Source organism: Meles meles, chromosome 6 (assembly GCF_922984935.1).
Source record: "Meles meles chromosome 6, mMelMel3.1 paternal haplotype, whole genome shotgun sequence".
Lineage (NCBI taxonomy): Eukaryota > Metazoa > Chordata > Mammalia > Carnivora > Mustelidae > Meles > Meles meles.
The window spans coordinates 143629465-143651249 of NC_060071.1; the positions used below are offsets into that span (position 1 = coordinate 143629465).

General features: G+C 39.3%; 1 protein-coding gene across 4 annotated transcripts in view; it reads left to right on the forward strand.

Annotated features, from left to right (window-relative positions):
* Nucleotides 1–21785, forward strand: part of VRK1 (VRK serine/threonine kinase 1) — a 79924-nt gene that overhangs the window by 11746 nt on the left and 46393 nt on the right. The window contains exon 1 of one of the 4 annotated variants that reach the window (XM_046009291.1): nucleotides 5329–5348. The exons of the other annotated variants lie outside the window; for them this stretch is intronic. The gene's annotated coding sequence lies outside the window, so the exon portion shown is untranslated. Of the gene's footprint in view, nucleotides 1–5328; nucleotides 5349–21785 lie in introns of those variants that run through there. 4 annotated transcript variants of the gene reach the window in all.

Consider the following 21785-nt stretch of genomic DNA (forward strand, 5'->3'; position numbering starts at 1 on the left):
CCATCAACTGAGATTGAAAATACAGGAGCAGGGCCTTTGTGTTTGCATGTGTGTGCATTTGCGCATGGAGATGGAAAAGGGGATTAAGATGGAAGCCTGGGGATCCTGATATTAAGAGGCACCTGGGAGAAAGGAAGGAAAAGAGGCTACCAAGGGGAGAGGTGGGCAGAAGGTAGGATGAAAATGAGAGGAGTGTCTTGGAGGCTGGACTGACTGTGTGAAGTACAGTGATAGATACTTGAATACAAAATGAATAGGATGCGGTCTGCTTTCTCTGCCCATTGGTATTTGCCCTATCATTTAACTGTTCAGTTACCGGCTTTACCTGGTCAGTCATACCTGGAAAATTAGATCATTCTTCATTTCTTCTTCACACTCTTGCATCTATTTGAGTTACCAAGTTCCACTGATTAAAAAGAAGTTTTTTCCCCCTGGAGTATAATATGCATACTGGAAAAAGCACAAATATTAAGGACCTAGCTCAGTGACTTTTTTTTTTTTTAAACAAAGTGAACATACTAAAATCACCGCCGCCCGGAGCAAGACGCTCACTCCTCTAGCACTCCACATGCCCCTGTTGTGCCTCTTTCCAGTAATTGCTCCCTCCCAAGGTAACTGATAGTCTGACTTCTATAACTATAGCTCAGTTTTGCCCGCTATGTGAAATCTTACTGTATATAGTCATTTTTACCAAGCTTCTTTCATGCAGCGCCGTGTCTGAGGTTCATCTTTGCTGTGTGTAGTTTGTTGTTTTATAGCTCTGCTGTTCTGGTTATCTTTTACTGCACAGTCATTAGTTTTGGTTTTTGATTACTGCATAACGTACCACTCCAAACTTAGCGGGGTGAAACAGCAGCCGTTGTGTTGGCTCACGGATTCTGTGGGCTAGGAATTTGGTGGGCATAGCTTGTCCATGCTCTGCGGTAGTTGCGGTCTAGAATTGGTTAGAGGCTCCTTCACTGACATGCATGGTATCTTGGCTGGGGAGTCTCAAAGACAAGGGTCATGTGGGATTGTTGACCACAACAGCTGCACATAGAATTCTCCACTAGGCCTTGGGTTTTCACAGCATGTCGGCTGGGTTCCCAGAGGAAGCTTCCTGAAAGTGACTTATCCTTGAAAGTCATAGAATGTCACTCTGCTGTACTATTGGTTGAAAGAGATACAAGCCTGCCTGGATTCAAGAGGAGGGAACATAGACCTCCTGTCTTTCTGGGAGAGGTGTCCGAAATTGTGGCCATTTCTAAAAGTCATCACAAATTATATACTACAGTTTATCCACCGTTTTGCAGATGAATTTGAGTAATGACTACTTTGGAGCAGTTATGGATAATGCTGTCTTAATAATTCTTACTCTTATCTTTTGGTTCACATATATATTCATTTTAGTTGGGTATGTGAGAGTGAGTTATTGACCAGAGTGTGTATGTATCTTCAGCTTTGATGAATATATACTGCTGACAGTTTTCCGAAGCGGTTTTACCAGTTTATACTCCTGCTGGTAATGTATGTGGGATCTAGTTGCTGCGCATCTTGCCTCTACCTGGTACTGTCATTTAAACATTTAGAACTTTTTTAAACCATTCCTTGGTTTTAAAATCAGTGTGATTTTAATTGGCATTTCCTTGATAGGCGTTTTGAGCACCTTTTCATATACTTGTTACTCTTTTGGTTATTCTGTGCTGCAGAGTGACTGTTCAAGTCTTTTGCCCATTTTAGATAAGTTGGGTTATCATTTTCTTATTGAACTATTGGAGTTTGCGTATGTTCTGGATATAAATTCTGTGTCGAATCCATGAATTGTAAAAAATCTCTTCCCATCCTGTGGCATGCCGTGTCACTCTTGTAATGTGTCTTTTGATGAACTAAAATTCTAAATTTTAATCAGTTCCATCTTACCAGTCTTTTCTTTGTGGTTAGTGCTTTTTGTGACCTGTTTACTTTTGCTACCCAACAGTCATGAAAATTTTTTTTAATAAGATTTTATTTATTTATTTGACAGAGAGAGACACAGTGAGAGAGGGTACACAAGCAGGGGGAATGGGAGAGGGAGAAGCAGGCTTTCTGCCGAGCAGGGGGCCTGATGTGGGCCTCGATCCCAGGACCCCAGGATCATCACCTTAGCCAAAGGCAGAGGCTTAACGACCAAGCCACACCGGGGCTCCGAAGATTTTTTTTAATGTTATCTTCTCCTGGCTTTATTATTTTACCTTTCATATTTAGGTCTGAGTCTCCAGGAATTGATTTTTGCGTGTTATGAGTTAGGGAGGTCAGGATCCTCTCTACCTTCCTCCCCCTGTGTATTTAACCATACAAGTAGTAGCCGGTAGCATTGGGTCAGGTGGACACAGCTGGGAATTAGGGTTCCTATATTTCTAGCCTTAACCTACCTTTCATGCACCTTCTGAACTCTGGCTTATTATTAAACCCTTCTAGCCTTAGCTTCATCTGTAAAAGGAAGGATTTGAAAGAAACATGTTCTGACTCTGGTTTATTAGATCATTCTGTGTAGTTCTACAGTTTTATTTAGGCTTGTTAGACTCTTCTTAGATCTGAATTCTATCTGATGTGTTCCTGGTAACTCCCAGCTTTCTGCTATTGCCAGTAGTGATGAGTATGCCATTTAGATCATCATCTAAGCTACTGATGAAACACAGCTTTTTGATCATGTTGGCAAGTCACTGCCCAGACATGGTCTTCTGATCTTCTTGGTATTTTTTTGTCTCCTGCCAGGAACTCATTATTCTGTTTTAGTAAGCCATGGTTCAGGACACAAGTTCAATTTTTGGAAGTCTTTTGCATATACTATTCCTTATGCTTGTCCCTTATTTCGGTTTCTACTTGAACTTCTAAGAGTCACAGATATGGTGTAGAGTTTCATGAATCATCAGAAGTCATTTGTGACTGGTGAGTTTTAATCTCAACAGTCTCCCTTCCGGAGCATCTTGTATATGTGCTTCTGGAAAGTGGAGTGCCTTTGAATGTCAGGTTTATACACTATAATTGTGTCCTAAGTAGAGTAGTCAGGAACCACCTGGATGACAGAACAGGAAATCTATCATTTGCTGGTTCCTTTGTGTTCTTAGGGGCCTGCTTTGGGGTAACTTCTACCCCTCTTTCAGAAGGTAAAGTTTTGTTTCTACAAAACAGTGTAACTCCAGTATAGATATCTTGTTCCTTCCTTTGTTATCCTTGATACTGCATTGTTCTTCTCATTAACTTCTTTAAACACCTTTATTGAGATTAGTTCACATAACCTACGATTCACTCATTTAAGGAGTATTGTTCAGTGGTTCTTAGCATCTCCCCAGGACTGCAACTATCGTCATAATCTAATTGTACAATATTTTCATCAACCTTAAAAGAAACCTCCTACCCATTAGCAGTCACTCCATTCTCTCCTCACCCCCCACAGCCCTAGGAAACTATTAGTCTGCTTTTGTCTCTGTAATGCCTATTTTGGAAATCTTGCATAATTGGAGTTGTAAAATATAGGGTCTTTTGTAACTGGCTTCTTTCACTTCGTGTAGTGTTTTCGCGGCGCATCCGTGTTGTAGCAGGTGTCAGTGCTTCATTTTTTATTGCTGGGCAATAGCCCATTGTATGGGTAGAGCACGTTGGTTTATTCATTCATCCGCCCAAGGGCATCGGAGTTGTACCCGGGTTTTGACTATTATGAATAATACTGTTATGAACATTTATGTACAGTTTTTTGTGGATGTATGTTTTTATTTCCTTTAAGTGATGTGCCTACCAGTAGACATGCCGTGTCATGAGATAACTCTATGTTTAACATCTTTGAAAGAACTGCCGGATTGTTATCCAAAGTCAGCTGCACCATTATACCCTTCCAGTAGCACTGTAGGTGGGTTCAGATATCTCCATATCCTCACCAGTGCTTGTTGTATTGTCTCTTTTGGTTAGAATCTTTGTGAGTGTGAAGTGGTATCTCACTGTAGTTTTGGTTTTCATTTCCCTAATAACTACCATTGTCCAGCCCCTTTTTGTGTGCTGTTGGCCATTTGTACATCTGTTCTGGAGAAATGTCTGTTTAAATCCTTTGCCCGTTTTTTTTTTTTTTTTTAAAGATTTTATTTAATCATTTGACAGAGAGAGATCACAAGTAGATAGAGAGGCAGCAGAGAGAGAGAGAGAGAGGGAAGCAGGCTCCCTGCTGAGCAGAGAGCCCGATGCAGGGCTCAATCCCAGGACCCTGAGATCATGACCTGAGCCTAAGGCAGCGGCTTAACCCACTGAGCCACCCAGGCGCCCTCCTTTGCCCATTTTTAAATTGAGTTGTTTTATTATTATTGAGTTTGTTAGCCTTTTAACGTTCAGTTTGATTTATTTGCCACTAGAAATATTCCTTTGCCTTGGTTTTCTTTCCTTTGTTTTTTTTTTTCATTTTCTTAAGGGATCATTCATTCTTTCTGTAGTAAGAGAGAGGGTTAAGAAAGTTTTCAGGCCTTTTGCATTCTCTTGGCAACAGCTTCCCTTGGCAACCTACAGAATTGTGGAATACCTTAGACTGGAAAATGTACATCTCCTGATTATTGGAATAGATCCTTTATAGTTCATACTGGTTCTAAAATGAACCATGCTTCTTTCTCTACAAATCAGTGGGTAAAACTCCTGGCTTAGACTTTAATCGAAGTAATTTTACAGGTGAGGAAAAAAGACCTGGAGAAGTTGGTTCTAGGTTTCACAGTAGATAGACCTGGAGTATAGCTTTAATTCAGTCCATTCTTAAGAAAAATCTGGTGGGGGCGCCTGGGTGGCTCAGTGGGTTAAAGCCTCTGCCTTTCACTCAGGTCATGATCCCAGGGTTCTGGGATCGAGCCCCGCATCGAGCTCTCTGCTTGGCAGGGAGCCTGCTTCCTCCTCTCTCTCTCTGCCTGCCTCTCTCCCTACTTGTGATCTCTATCTGTCAAATAAATAAATAAAATCTTTAAAAAAAAAGAAAAATCTGGTGGTTTCTCACAAAGTGACAACTTCATGTTAGACTTGGGATACCAGGGTTAGACAGGGTCCTTAACTTCCAGATTCTCACAAAAAATGTCAAAGGAGTGTGACATATTATGCAATTAATGGTAATATAGTGTCATAGTGCTGTGAAATGTGGACAGGGTTGTAGAGTCTAGTGCTCTTAACACCACTCAGTGCTGAAATTTGCATTTTACTTTCCTTTGCATGTAGGCAAAATTAGATTTTTGAGTAGTTGATTTTGTCTGGGCCACCTAGTAAAGAATGGTAACAAGAGTGCCATCATTCAGATGCTGAGTTTGCGGGAGAAACGGACTTTAGGGTATTTTGGGTTTTACACTGGAACCTGAAGACAGTCTCATCAGGTACAGTGTTTCTATACGTATACTATTAACTGTTTTTTTCAAATACTCTGTAGTGGTTTATTACATTATTTTTTCCCTGAGTTTATGTCAATATTTTATGTTGAAAACAACAACTAAAAACTTCTTTTTGAAGATCTGTACATCAGTGATTTATTTCATTACTACTTTTGTTCTTTTGATCTTTGGAAGTCATTCTTTTTATTCAGAGTTGGGCTGGGTATTTATAGCAACATGTGAATGTATTTCGCTTTTATTTTTTATATTGTTTTGATGGTGTTTGTAATAGTATTCGGTTGTAATATTAAAGCAAATATTTTACCACCTTAAGACTTCTTGTTTTGCAAATGATTTATTCCGTGGTAATGTGCTCTCTTTTAATGCTTGTGTTAAGTAACCAAAAGGCATTTTTGCAAAATTTTATTTTTCATACACGTGTTTTGAATCTCGGTTGGCCCTCCTAACTTGTTGGTTGTAAAAGCCATGGACAAGTTATTTAACTTCTCTTATTCCAAGTTTCGTTATATGCAGTCAAGATAATGCCACCTGTGTTTTGTGGTTATTTTAAGAGTCAGATCATGCATTTAAATTAGCCAACATAGAGCCTGCCATATAGGTGCTTAATAGTGAGGGTTATATGTTGTTATATGTTATATGTTATTATATGTTATATGTTATATGACTGTTGTTATATGTTAGTTCATTCATATGTAAGAACTGTAACTAATGGTTAATTCTTTCTCGTATAGATTCAGTCACCTATGTTTTTACTCATTTAAGATTACTTGGGCAAAAGTAAATGATCATATTAATGTAAGAACTTCATGTCAGTATTCACTTTCAGTCAGTAGTCTTTCAGATTGTGTTGCTCTTTAAAGACTGACTTAGGCTTTACCTCAAAACCATAAAGGTATGGTCTTGTCTGCTAATGTAGGCACTGAGAGTTGTTTCTCTGTATAATCGATTGCTCTGTTTTTAATTTGAAGCGGTGGCTGGGCTGACTTAGGCAGATCTGAGTACAGGCAGATTCCAAAGTAGCAACATTAGAGAGAGCTACTTGGTATTTTATGTAATACAAGTTCTTTCGTTATTCATGAAGAACGCTTTAAAAATATTTTAATTGAAAAATAAATGCACAGAATGAGAAATTTAGACAACATAGGAGCATAAAGAATGGAAACTAAACTTACCATGAAGGCATCTTTTCCCAATTGATTATATAGGGTGCCAGTAACATGCTGTCTCTACGCACGGTGCGCTGTTGCACAAGTCCTGGGAGTGCGGTCATAGATAGTCAAGCATATGCAGCGTACATTTTCCCTCAACTGTATCTTGGAGGCTGTTCCATACTGATGCGTGTAGGTTTACCTCATTTTTTAAGTTGCATGTTCATTCTGTGGATATGACATCATTCACTTAATAAGTTCCCTTCGGATGTAAATTAAAGATGTTTCTAGTCTTTTGTTGTATTATGCTGCAGTGAATATCCATGTACATGTTAACCTTAAAATAACATTTATTTTACTAGCAGAAATGGATTCATTCAGAAATAACTGTAATTCAGGGCAAGCAAACTATGGCAAAACCAGAGGCTAGTTCCACAAAGGAGAGGAACATTATTTTACGGAGAAGAAAGAGGAAGCTGGGAGAGGTTGTTCCGAGTGAAAGTCCACTGGAGAGAAGCAAGATTCTGGGTGCTGAGGTTTCTCATTGGCTGAGCTGGGCTGGTGACTATTTCCTGTGGGAGATGTAATGTACGTCTATTCCTGTGGGGCCTGTAATTGATGGTTTTTTCTGTTGACCATTCTTTTGCTGGGTCTGTCAGGGACAATTCTTCTAGTAATTGATGTTGAGTGGTATGGCTCCCCTTCTAGCCCCCTGACTCCACTTTAGTGAGATTTCCCTTCACTAATTTTCACATATGTTTGACAGGATGTGAGTGTACCTATAGGACAAATTGTTAGAAGAAGTGGGTTGAGCCATAGGGCTGTGTTCGTAACATTTTGGTAGCTAATGCTAAAGTGATGGGCTTCATGCTCTTGTCAACCCAGTGTATTTTCTAACTCTTTGAATTTGGCTAATCTGATAGCTTAACAATGTGATTTTAGTGCTAAATTAAGTCTTACTATAATTTAATTTTGCATTTTATTAATGAATGAAGCTGAACCTATTTGCTATTGATCTTTAGGATATAGTGTTAGTAAAAGAAATCATGGTGACAGACAAGATATATAATATTTTGCCTGTTAACCTAAGACACAAGTGATACAGATAAATGTATTTACTTGCTGCTTAAAAAGAAAAAAACGAAGGATAAACTAAAAACTAATAAAAACAGTTACATGGAGGGAAAGGACAGGAAGGCTGGGGAATGGAAGCTAGACTTCTGAACACACCTTGTGTTGTTTTAGTTTTGGAAATGTAAATGTTTTATAAAATGACAAAAATTTGAAAGGCAATATGTATCAGTTAAGTATTCAGGTTAATGTTTGGAACGAAGAATTTTAACACATGAGAATAGAGACAGAAAGGCAAAGAAGTTAAGCAAAAATGCTTTAATCTTAAATTTGAATAGAATATATCAATATAAATTTGTGATGTGTTTTCTCACCTGAAAAGAATTATTCTAGCTTTGTCCACTAAAAAGATCTAGAAATAATAACAATCTGGGACCAATGAATATGGTAGGGCCCAGATTTTGGTCTCTAATCCATTTTCCACTAAAAGGAGACAGGCTTTTTGTAGAAGTGATTGATTTTAGGTTTGGGACAAGAAAATGTGCATGAGGAACCTGGAACATCTTATTATAGAAAGCGAGGAAAATAGCCAGGATTGTTGGGGTTGAATCAAAGGATACAGTGGCCAGCCCAAAGGGCTTCTGTTGTTCAGTGCAAAAAGGAAAGAGCAGCCCTGGCCGCTGAAGCTGCCCGACATTCACAGACAGGCCATGCTATCCTTGGGTTAAATGTAAGCAGTCTCACAGAATACCTCAGACAGGGTTTCACTCACGTTATGATAAAATGAAACCAGGCACAAAGCCAAGGTCTCTGCGTCATCCACAAAATTCTTGACCCAAATGAGTGATGGCTACTTCTTTACCACTTACAGCCGTATCTTCATTCTAGTATCCCCTCCCTGACATAGGATTTACGGAGATACCCATTCATAGAATTACCCCACTTTCTGACATCTAATTTAGGGAAACTCCTGCTTCCTCATATCCTCCCCCAAATTGCCCAACCAAAGCCTGAATCCTATAATAGATTCTTTTAAAAAAATTATTAACATATAATATGTTATTTGTTGTAGGGGTACAGGTCTATAATTCATCAGTCTTACATAATACACAGTGCCCAGCACAACACATACCCTCCCCCGTGTCCATCACCCAATCACTCCATCCCTCCCACCCCGCTCTACTACAGCAACCTTCAGTTTGTTTCCTGAGATTCAGTCTCTTACAGTTTGTCTCCCTTTCTGGTTTTATCTTGTTTCATTTTTTCCTCTCTTCCCCTATGATCGAAGGTTTCTTTATAACATAATCTTACTGAGCCATGCTGGTGTTCCCTGTGGAATGTGTTCTCCCACCTTGTTTCACTCTAGGTGTGTTCCTGGTGTTCGTTTACCGAGGGGCTCTGACATCACATAGACGGCAGAACAGTTTGTGCAAAGACAGTAACAAAGGATAGAGGGGAACACATTCAGTGACAGGAGAGGGACCTAGTTAGCAAAATTCACAAAGGGGGAAATTTTACAAAACAAATGACAAGGGAAGGAGAAAAAACTAAAAGAGCGAGGTGGCGTTCGTTCATTGAAGAGATGGAAAGACTCGTTTGCCGGATGTGGCAAGTGAAAACTCAGCTACAAGAAGACACTTCTTGGGGCACCTGGGTGGCTCAGTGGGTTAAAGCCTCTGCCTTTGGCTCAGGTCATGATCCTAGAGTCCTGGGATCGAGTCCCGCATCAGGCTCTCTGCTCAGTAGGGAGCCTGCTTCCTCCTCTCTCTCTGCCTGCCTCTCTGCCTCCTTATGATCGCTGCCTGTCAAATAAATAAATAAAATCTTTAAAAAAAAATTCTCATAGTAAGGAGTTTCTAGAAGCCTTTTTTATTTCTTTTTCTGTGAATTTCTGTCTGCACCTCACTTCTCCATTTTTCTCTTGGATTTTTGTCTTTATTTTTTCCTTAGGAAGGAATCTTTAAATACTAAGAAAGTTAGCCTTTTTTCATGTTTTACAGATTTCATATGTCTTTCAGATTTTTCAGATTTGTTTATGCTATTTTTAACCTGTGGAGTATTTTTATTTTGTCAAATATATAAATTTTCTTTATGGCTTGACTGTTTTATTTTGTTGTCTCAGAAAACCTTCTTGTCTCTGGGAGTCTTTGAAGTTTTTCTTTTATGTTTTCATGAAGACTTTTTTAATTACTAGACTACACTTCTGATATGCTTGTACTATTTGGTCATCCTAATTTCCTTTCTGAGTATTTAGAGCTATTCTCCCCTTAAGCCCTGTTGCAAGAATATATAAGGAAAAATGTTGTGCAGTTGCTATCCTGTGTGGATTTAAATGTGAACATCCAGTGAATTAACTCTAAACAAAGCTTGGTTGTTAATTTTGTCCCCAGATCAGAGAACTAATGGGAAATCTATCATTTACAAAACTCCCGAAAATGCTAAGTGCTGTAAAAACATAAACAGTATAGTTCAACCTTTCCAATTTTAGAACAGTTTCAGTGTTTGCTTAACATATGGAAGCGTTCCTTTTGGTTCCTTTCATAGGGCCTGTGGGTCACCTACCTTTGACGTCAGCATCTTCACACTTGCCCCCTCTTAGGTGCCATGCTTTATTATGGGCAGAGCAGGACGTTCCCGGCATCTGCTCTCTGTAGGATGAACGAATGTTACTGTAAAGTCTTCTTCATGGTTGGTTTCTGGAGACCTGTTAGGACTCCAGGGATGGCTCCTCTAACCAGCACATCTAAAGTCAGAACGAGAAGGTGCCCAGCGGGACCTCACCAGGTCCTTTACTTTTCCGGGCAAGTGTTGACAGCAAGGCTTCCTGAGCTTGCGCTTGAAATTGGACCATCCTGCGTACTCTCGCTTGAAAATTAATTCTGCAGTTAGCGCTCCTCTTTTAGAACTTTTAGAAATCATTTTAAAGGAAATAAAAGTTGAGGAAGTACACTTGATGCACTGTATTTTAAACATTTGCTATACCAAAAAATGTTATAGTGTAATGTAAATCAGTTTCTTAATACAAGTAGAGAACACTCTGACTAGGAAGAAGTTTTTCTTCTCTGAAAATACCCACTTTCTTTCTCAGAATTAGAAGCGTGAGTCTTCACCTAGTTCTTTCCAGTGTAGGTGTGAAAACCTGACTAGTGTGACAATTGCTTCCAAAGATGGTGTCACAGTTTGAGTTTAGCTTAATGTTTTTCAGGAACAAGTCTCTGAATTTATAGGATCATTATCTCTGGAGGTTCGCTTCTGTATGCTCATGGATTGTTGTGCTGTAGTTGACTCTTGTTTTGTTAATGTCCTTAGAGATACCATACAGCCATGAATCCTTTTGCAACTTAAGTTGATGTGCCTAGTTCTCAGAGGGAGACCAGGGGACCGATTGATTGGGTGTCCCCAATAGGAACTCAACAGTGAGCTTTTCTTTGTCACAGGTTTTTATGTTAAATGGTATTGGTAATAAGTATAATTTTACTCCATGGATATCCTTACAGTTCAGATTTGTGGGAATAAAAAAAGTAAGTATATGAAGACCGTTGGTATGATTGGGAAGGGGCTCTATAAGCTCAAGATGCTGTATTTTAGTTCTTAGATGATTTCTTCATGGTAATCAAATGTGTTAATCAACTTGTGATTAGCTGGCTCATTTGTAAGAGAATTGTCTTTAAATATATTGCTTTGAAATCGTTCCTGAAGTAATTTAGCAAAAGAGGTGATGAAGTTCTCTGTTGACCGATTATCTCTTGTTTGCTTTTATTCTCTGACTTACTGTAGTTTGGCGGGAAGCCCTTTATACCCAAACATGTAATTACTCTTTAATCCCAACTAAGTTTGAAGTGTAAATGAATGATCTTTGATTTGGGATGCAATGGGATGGGAAAAGGGTGGTCTTTTGGGGAGCTCTTCTTGAGTCCTTCATTCACTAATTTGTATTTTTTTTTTCCAACTTCTGACATGAACTAGAGGGAGCCTTTATTGGCATCCTCTAATACGGTAGAGTTGTGTGTAACAGAGCTAGGATGTTGAAAGTGAGTGACTGAGTGAAGAAAGGATCATGTGCCGGCATATCTAGATCGGCGGTCCAGTCTGTGCATAACCTCCTCTGTGTGGCATTTCAACTCACGGATGCACCAGGGTTCTTGAGGAAGAGGGCCTTTCTGGTTTCAGAGTTCTGCTGGTAACTACCATGCGTAGCCAGGACTGAGAGCTCCTCCCTCAGATCGTGATACTTAATGTAATTTGAGTTTATAATTTTACCCTGAACTTGCTGGCACTAGTTGAAAAAATGAGAAAACAGGTTTCAGAGCTCTTGCTGTCTTAAAAACTTGTACCCTACTGGAAGAGGTACTTTCTCCCTGCCCTGAAACCAACAGAGTTTGGTTCTGTACATGTCTACAACTGCTTACTGTCTCTAATAAATAGTTTTATCAGAGGATTCAGAAACATTCTTTACCTGGAGGGCTTTTTATTGATCCTTGTTTGAAGCTGACGATATAAAAATCCTAACTGTATGAAGGTGTTTCTACATGAAACTAAGTGCAGCTTCTTGAGGCAAAAGGTTGCATTTTATCCATGTGCATTTCCAGCTCCACACATCAGTTTTGGAGGTGTTTTATAAATGCCTTTGGAATAAAGGAGTTCAGATATTTGATATTCTGGTGAACTACTTTGTTGTAAAGATCGAGCTTAGAAAATCTAGAGTAAGAGATGATTAGCATGTTTCCTAGACCATCTGTCACTAATATTCAATTGTTTCTACTTGGCACTGAAGACTTGTTTGGGGGTTGGGGGGTGGTAGCTGGTGTAAAGTTTAAAAAAATCTAAAAAAAGTCCTAGGTTATTCTTTACCCAAGTCAGTGCAGTGTTTAAAAAATTGACATCCTTAATATACAGGAAGGATTAATGCAGTCATTGGTTTTTCCCGTAGCAACACCATTGTAATAAGTGGTAGCTGTTTCTGCTTTGCCCCCTCCCGATCTGTTTGATGGATTCACCAGAGCATACCACTTCTGGATTTCTAAAGTGGGTGTCGTTACAGGGATGGCCTGTGTGTTGGGTGTGACCACCTACCCTGTGCCCTCGTATATCTGTGACATCAGCTAGTGCTCTCCCCTGGCGGATTCTTCTGCAGCTGCCCCCACCACCCTGCTACTTTGGCTTCCAGAACAAGCTGGTCATACTTTTGCCTTAGGGCCTTTACACTTGCTGCTCCCTCTGTGTGGGGTGCTCTTCCTCTAGACCGCTGCATGGCCAGCCTCCCTCACTGAGTTGCCGGTCTTTGCCCAAGTGTCATTTTCTCCTAAGGGTTTACCAGATCATCTTTTAAATTCCAACCCTCCCTCATCCCCTCTCCTTACTTTATTTTTTCCCTTAGCACTTATTACCACTGGACACTGAGCATGTTTTAATTTTTAACAAGTTATCTTAAATTTTAAAAAGCTTAATGAGGGCTGGATTTTTTAAAAAGATTTTATTTTCTTATTTGACAGAGATCACAAGTAGGCAGAGAGGCAGGCAGAGAGAGAGGGGGAAGCAGGCTCCCCGCTGAGCAGAGAGCCCGATGCGGGGCTCCATTCCAGGACGCCGAGATCATGACCTGAGCGGAAGGCAGTGGCTTACCCTCTGAGCCACCCAGGCACCCCGAGGGCAGGAATTTTCATCTGTTTTGTTCACTGCTTTATCCTTGTGTTCTAGAACAGTTCCTGGCACAGAGTATGCTCAACATAAGTATTTGTCAGCCAGATGAATTAATGAAGCAGGCACTATGCATTAGAATAATACAGAATTGCATGGAACTCAGTATTATTTTTATTTGAAATTAGGGGGTGTAGCATGGTAAAAATTTTATATATCCTGTCAAAAAGTTACAAACCATTTACTCTAATAGCACTAGTAAGTTGCTTAATGTTAACGTTAAGGGGAAACTAGGGCTTTTCTAGGCTCTACTTTTTAGAAATGGAAGCTGATCCATTATAAACCCGTTCCGACCTTGAGGTGACATTAGCGACAAGGGCACGAAGAGTTTGAATTTATATCAGGCTTACATAGCTTAGCCTGTGAACAGAGTGGATTTGGAGAATGGAATAACATACATTAGCAAAAACTATCAAACATAGGAAAACGTTGGTGAGAAATAGGTCAATGGGAGAATTCTTGACTTGTGTTCGGAATATGATTTTTATTTTGATTGAAGTATTGTGAATTAAAATGCAAACATAATACATGTCCCCAAATCTTGAACAAGTATGTTTCCCCTTTTGTTAAAGTCAGAGTCCTGAAGCGGACTGCAGGGCTCCGGTGGAAGCGTTGCTCCCATGTTACCTGGCTGTCCCCTCCCACCACCTCTCCTGTTCCCGCGAAAGCCACACCACAATCCTCCTTCGTGTGGTGTGCTTTTACCTAAGATCTTTGCACTGCTTGCCCCTCTGCCCACAATATCCTCCCAGTTATACCACCTGTGGGTCTGCTCAGATCTCACCCACCTTCTCGGTGAGGCTCATGTGCCCCCTGCCACCCCGCTCTCCCTGTCCTCTACCCTCCTGATCTCTGTTACTTTCCTTTTTTTTTTTCTCTAAAGCACAGCACCTACATTTCATAAAATATTATTTAGTTTACCCATTATGTCTGTCTGTCTTCCTTTCCTTCCTTTCCCTTTCCCTTTCTGTCTGTCTGTCTGTCCTTCTGCTAGAATATGTGTCAAAAGAACAGGACCTCTGGGGCGCCTGGGTGGCTCAGTGGGTTAAAGCCTCTGCCTTTGGCTCAGGTCATGATCCCAGGGTCCTGGGATCGAGCCCTGCATCAGGCTCTCTGCTCGGCGGGGAGCCTGCTTCCCCCTCTCTCTCTGCCTGCCTCTCTGCCTACTTGTGATCTCTGTCTGTGTCAAATAAATTAAAAAAAAAAAAAAGAAAAAAGAAAAAAAAAAAGAGCAGGACCTTTGTTTTGTTCCTTGAGGTCAAGTAAGCATCGAGAACAGTGCTTGACACATGGCATATATTCAATAAATATTCATTAAGTGAATGAATGAATTAATGCAATTCATATAACAAATTCATATAATTCACAGTTAACCTTTATTTACTATTGTGGTAACTAGTAGATTTCACTACAGGCATACCTTGGAACTACTGTAGGTTCGGTTCTAGACCACCACAATCAAGTGAGTATTGTGGTAAAGCAAGTCAAATGAATATCTTGGTTTCTTAGTGCAAATATGAATGTTACATTTACACTGTTCTGTAGTGTTTTAAGTGTGCAATAGCATTAGGAATAAAAAATAATTATATACTTTAATTAAAAAATCTTATTGCTAAAAAATGCTATCATCTGAACTTTCAGTAAGTTGTAATCACTGATCACAGATAATAAGTGAAATAATAATGAAAAAGTTTGAAATACTGCGAAAATTCCAAGGTTACACAAGAGACATGAAGTGAGGAAATGCTGTTGGGAAAAACTGTGCAAATAGACTTGCTCTGCCGAAGGTTGCCACAAACCTTCAATTTGTAAAAAAACACAATATCCCTGAAGTATAATAAAGCAAAGTGCAATAAGGGGTGATAGGCCTGTAATTAGCATCTGTAAGGACAACCTTTGAAATAACACCACCTGCAATGCTTTTCCAGTTCTGAGTGTGCACATGCAGGGGAAGGGTGATTTCATAGTCTCCAAGAATATATTGGGGTTGTACTATGTCTGTTTTACCTTTTGTGTCTATAAACTCTTCATTCTTTTTTTCAATTGTCGGAGGAAAATAACAACATAGAATCACAAAATTTACCATCCTGTTTTTTAGTGTACAGTTCAGTAGTGTTAGGTGTGTTCGCACTCTTGTGTAACCAGTCTCCTGAAGTCTCTTTATCTTGCAAATTTGAAACTGTACCCATTAAACAGTAGCTCCCTTCTTCCCCCTCCCCTCAGCCCTGGCAACCACTCTATTTTCTGTGTCTATACATTTGACTTCTGAAGATACCTCGTATTAGTGGAATCCTACAATATTTGTCTTTTGGGGACGGGCTTATTTCATTCAACATAATGTCTTCAAGATTTCACCCTTACTGTAGCAGGTGTCAGAATGTCCTTCCTTTTTAAGGCTGAATAATACCGCATTGTATGTATACACCACATCTTGTTTATTCACCTGCCCACGGACACTTGGGTCGCTTCCACCTTTTAGCTCTTGTCAGTAGTGCTGCTGTGAACATGGGTGTGCGACTCTCTCTTTGAGACTATAAAGTGTTTTCTTGAGATCTGTTAGCTTATAGGAAAGGCGTATCAACCAGTTCTGTTTTTGTATATGCCTCCATCTTAATTTCAAAGCCTTAATTTTATTTCTGAGACCTTCAGTTTATTGAGTAGCGTATTTTTTCTTTTATGTAATTTACTTTCACATTATAAAATGTGTACTTCGGTGTAAGCTAGGGAAGTGTAGGTGGTCTGCTTTTTTAACACGATTCCTCCTGGAAGACTGTGTATCAAAAAGCAGGGCAAACTCCCTGAAAAAAACAGGCTGTTACTCATTGTTGTGTTACCCAAATTACCTAGGATAGTATTGTGTTGTGAAGCAAAGGAAGAGAATGTTTCCAGAAGGAAAGAATGAACAATAGTGTCACACCTCCTGAGCAGGCAGATGGGAGGGTGTCGTGTCATTTGCACTCAGTGCCCTTAGCAAGAGCAGTAGGAGCAGATCCTGAAGACAAAGTTGGCAGGGATCCTCGTTTGGCCCCAGGGAGGAGAACAGAGACGGTAGTAGGTAGTAGGGCCACATGATCACTGAGACATTTGCATGAGAGGAAGAGGAAAGTTAGGATGATAATGTGGAGAGACTAACTGATAGTGTAAGCCCTAAGAAGGTTGGAGGGGATGGGGTACAAGACAGAGGCGAAGGGCCTGATGTTTGGTGGAGGAGCAGAGCTTCCCTGAATCGTGATGGGGGGACGGCAGATAAGAGGGATGCCCAGGTGGGCTTGATGTGGGTGCAGGCTTTGGTCTTAGAGGATAAAAGAATTCCCACTTAAAGCTTCAGTTTTCTCTCTGAACTGGGAGATGAGGTCCTCTGTTGAAATTTGTGAGTTAAGAAAGGGAAAGGTGGTTATGAGGAACATAAGCGGTGTTGGCACAGTCATTGTAGGGAGTGGGAAGAGATGTCTGCTGCCAGGCTTGTAGAAGGAGGGCAGTGTCCATTGCAGTTGAGGGAAGTGCAGTAAGCATAAAGTTAGACATCAGATACTTGAGAAGAAAAACCCTTTTTGCTGTTTAATTTGACGCATTTATTGAATTCCTACCTACTGCATGTGTTGGAAGATAGTTCTTGTACCCAGGGAGCTTAGAAACTTACAGAACATTTATTACAAAAAAGAAGAGGTGAGAACAGTCCTGAAACTTCAGAGATCAGATCTGATTGAAGAAGAGAAAGCTCTTTGGGTTTGGAAAAGACTTGAGTCAGTGTCGATGGGGGAGGTTGAGAAAAAGCTTTATACCGCTGAGTGGAGAGAAGAGTCCTTAGGTACCATGTTAATGGATGGAATAGTGAATAGTCCAGTTTGTTCAGAATTATCCCTGAGTCAGTGTGTCTCCATGCAGTTTAAAAACATATCAGGGGCGCCTGGGTGGCTCAGTGGGTTAAGCCTCTGCCTTCAGCTCAGGTCATCATCTCGGGGTCCTGGGATCGAGCCCCACATCAGGCTTTCTGCTCGAGAGGGAACCTGCTTTCCTCTCTCTCTCTCTCTGCCTGCCTCTCTACCTACTTGTGATCTCTGTCTGTCAAATGAATAAATAAAATCTTAAAAAAAAAATATCAGAGAAACTTAGGATTTAAAGAAGATTGCATAAAAGTGTGTGACGCCCCCCCGCCCTGCCCGCCCTAGGGGAGCTTCTGTGCGTATCTGTTGTAAGGGAGCGTATGACTAGTCTTCCATATATGACAGGCTGTGTTGCTGCACTGTAAATTCCCAGTTTGGATTGGATGAATTTGTAGAGCTCATCAAGTGTAAGTGGTACTTTTCGATCCATTCAAGCTTTTTTTCTGTCTTGAAAATTCCAGATTGGAATCCAGGACTTGAAAAATGTCAGTTGTCTAAATACAGTACCATATTGTGATAAATATAGCTATTGAAATTAAAAAAAAATTCTCTTCACAAAACTTTATTTTAATATTCACAGCAGAACTTTTTTGGGAATGTTATCTGAGAAACAGGACCATTTTATTATCAGAGCTGACTATTAATTAGGGTATTGTTTCAGATATAAAAGTTGATCTGCCACTGAAATTCTATTTGAATATGTATAGTTCCAAGCTTGCTTTGTGTATTTAATAACTTTAGTACCATAATTACTCTGTTTACAATTAAATTTTGGTGAATATGCTAATACAGAATGTGGCAGTGAGTGATTTCAGCAAAGGGCAGTGCTCATTTGCATCTTGATGTGCTTTGCACTTGCATCTGCATTTCATTAATATCACTGGGAAGAGAAATGGTCAGATTATGTAATGGATTTTGTGACAGTGAAGTTTTCCTTTTCTTTGAAACCTCCTGTAAGCTACCATGATGGTGGATTTGCTTTGTTCTGAGTGGGCAGAAGTGATGCCGAAGGGTTAATCTGGTTGAGGTTTGTGCCCTCCAGCGTATTGTCTAATAGAAACCTAATGTAGGTATGGGCTGCATCATTAGAAGGAACCTGTAATGGATTGAGGTGATTGTAGAATTCAAATTAGTGTTGTAAGTTCTTTAGGAAAGTCACCGAGGAACTGAGGCACATGCTTATGGTTGTAAAACTTAATAGTTTTTGAGCAGGGGCGTCTGGTTTTAATACTTAAAACTTTTTTCTTTTCAGAAATCACCTGAAAAGGAACAAGGAGTTTGAGAAACACAGCTGTCACATTCTCTGAAACTAGGAGACTTCTGTGACCCTGAACCAGAAAATCAGAGGGGTGGCCGAATGCTGTGCCAGTCAAATGGGGGTGTGGCAGGATGTGGAAAGGGGGCGTGTTTGGGGCTGAGACCCAGATCTCGGACCAAGCTGGCGGCAGAGGGGTGTTCTTCAGAGCGAGTGGAACACAACCGGTTGAGGCACAACCAGTAAGCCTTTGTTTAGAAGAACAGGAAATGGGGTTGGCAGAACAACTAAATGTGAAAAAAAGAGAAAGAAAGAAAAAAATAATAACTGTGTATGAGCTTTTTTTTGTCCTTAGTTTACTTAGGCTGTATGGTATTTTTAAGTTCCTCGAACCCCATGGATCTCCCTAATGTGCATGCATGACTGAGGAAAAGAAAAGAAACTGGATAACCCTTTGGAAAATCTAGGATTCCTACCTCTGATTATCTTATACCGGTATAAATGTAAACAAATCAAAATTTTACCAGCAAGATATGAAATAAACCATAAAATAACTAAACCATAATAAACGTAAAATAACTAAAAGAAGACATGGGTGATATTTGCAAAGAATAATTTGGGTGGGGACTTTCCAAGAATGACATAAAATCCAAAAGCTAAAAATAAACAATATCAAAGATAAACAGGGAAGACTATTTGCAATATCAAGAGTCAATTTCTTAACTAGAGAATATATAAGAAGTGCCTATAAATAAAAAAGCAAAAGGCAACCGATAGTTCTTAGAAAATGAGGTACAGATTTTACTTAGGACTGCGTGGGTGTGTGTGTCTGTCTGATTGGACAAGCTCATAAAATATGAAAAGACTCTCAGTTTTGGTCCCTTGATGATTGTTAATTATAGGAACAGCAGTTTTTTAATGCTTAAAACCATAAAATATTTCACAATACAGAAGACCTTATTAAGCAGATACAGACTTGATGAATTACAAGGTACTATTAGAACCACCACCCATGTCACGAAGTAGAACCACTGACCTGTCCTCATCACAACTTCTTACACTTCCTGAAAGTAACTTCTGTCTTTTATGGCAATCGCTTCCTTTTCTTTATCAGTTTACCACGCAAATGTGCATCCCGAAACACCGTGGTACAGATTTGCCTGATTTTGTTTTGTTTTGTCTGTGTTCTTTCAAGTCTTTCTGCATCTGGCTCTCTTTTCCCACATCTCTTCTTTTTTTTTTTTTTTTTACCTTTATCTGGTGAAGAAATGGGATTATATGTACTCTAGGGTTTCTCACCCTTGGGAATTTGCTGACTGCATTCCTGTGCTATAGTTTATCATGTTCTTCTGTTCTTTTCATATCCTGTGAATCAGGACCAGGCATGATCAGATTCGGATTCTATTAATTTTTTATTTTTCTTTTTTGGCAAGATTACTTCATAGGTAATGGCGTGGTCTTTTATCAGGAGACATATAATGTCCGGACATCTCTCATATTTTGATGTTAGTAGCTATCAGTGCTCAGTGTCTGGATCCATTAATTCATTAGGAGGTGGAAATGTGTTAACCTAAAACCATGCTTATTCATTTATTAGCTGAAATTTTTCCATAAGGAGATTTTTCTCTTCATTTAGTATTTGGTTACCCAGTGGTACAATTCCTGTAAGAAAGAGGGTAAGTGCTTGATTCTTTACCCTCCTTCCTTTTTTCTTTTTTTTAAAGCAGCTTTCAAAGTTGAGTGGTTTCCTATTATTCTCTAGTGGTGACCGCTTATGTTTTCTGGCTATTATAAACTCTTGGATTTACTTCCATTTTATGTGTTTTAATCCATAGTGGTTATTATCTTTATTGACTCAAATTGGCCCATCTTTGGTCAGTAGAAACACCTAACTTGGCTTCTTAGACATATCTGACATCACTCTAGTAGTTTTTGATAGCTTCTTTGACACCTAGAAATGACACGATGTTCCAAGTCTGTCTTGAACGTTTCTGGCTTCACATCTGGAATCAGTCCTCTCTTCAAGGAATCCGGTTTCTTTTACAAGAAACTGTAGTTTTAAGAATACAGTTTGTATATTAGAGGTACCCATTACTACTAGGTTGGTTATTTGTTGCTAAGCTTTTTTTGTGGCTAGGGCTAGGAAATGGAAAGCGGTGTGTGTGTGTGTGTGTGTGTGTGTGTGTGTGTGCGCGCGGCGTGCTTGTGTGCTTTTTTAAAAGATAAAATAACTTCTGAATTAAAAATATTTCCAAATAAAGCATTTTTAGCTTTAACTCTTCTGTCTTTCATTTCTATCCCCTTCCTTTTGTATTTGAATCTCGATTTCTAAGGATACAAGGGGGTGACTGAATTAAAATATCACAGAATTATTCACTTGCATTATTGCACAAATATGTGTACAGTAACCTTAGTTTGCAAAACCAAGTATCACTTACAGTGTGATTATTGGAGAGCTGGGTTTTTTTTGGCATATGTTCTCCCATTTTTACAGTTGTACCGTATCTACTTCGTCAGAGCATATACCCATTATGTGTTCTGTCCTCTTCTTACAGTCCTTGTTGAGTCTCACTTCTACAAATCAGTGTCTGCTTATTGCTCACTATCAGTTCTTACAGTGACGTTTCTTTAGGCATTTCGGATATCTGAGGCTTGTTCTCTGATGGATTCTTAATTCCCTTTTTCTATGTTGAGAACGCTCTGGTCTTTATACTTGAAATTTGACTGTGTACAAAATCTTCGGTTCTTGTTTTCTTTGTCTTAACTATGTTACTTCCCCTTTCTTTTCTGGCATAAGTGTCGCTGTCAGAGTGATGAGTCTGATTTATTTTCCTTATAAAAGATCTGTTTTTGGCCTGGATGCTCAAAGAACTTCTTTTCTGTGGAGTTCTGTAATTTTACTAGGTGGTGTCAGAGCGTGGGTTGTCCTGGGCTGATTTCTCTGTGTACGGTGCGAGATGTGAGCTTTCATTTTGTAGTTTTACTTTTTTATTTTGTTTTTTAAGTTTAGGAAAGTCTTCTTAGATTAAAGCATTTTTAGTATTTTTAGTATTTTGTTCTCTTGCTTTGATTTTCTTTGTTATATGTTCACTGGCTTTTCTTGTTCTGCTTTCTGAATCTATGATTTTCTCTTGAAATGTTTATCTTTTTCATCCTTTTTGATTTTTAGAATTTTTTCCTTTTCACTTTCTATTTCTATTAAATCACTGTGTTTCAATTGCCTTCAGTCTGATGTTCCTTCTAGTTTAGTTTTCATCTCTTAAATGATTGTGACTTCAGTTATTTCCTTCTATCACTTAGTCCCTGAGTTTTTCTAATTCTGATCTGTTAATCTTTCTATATAAAAAAATTTAAAGCTTGTATTGAA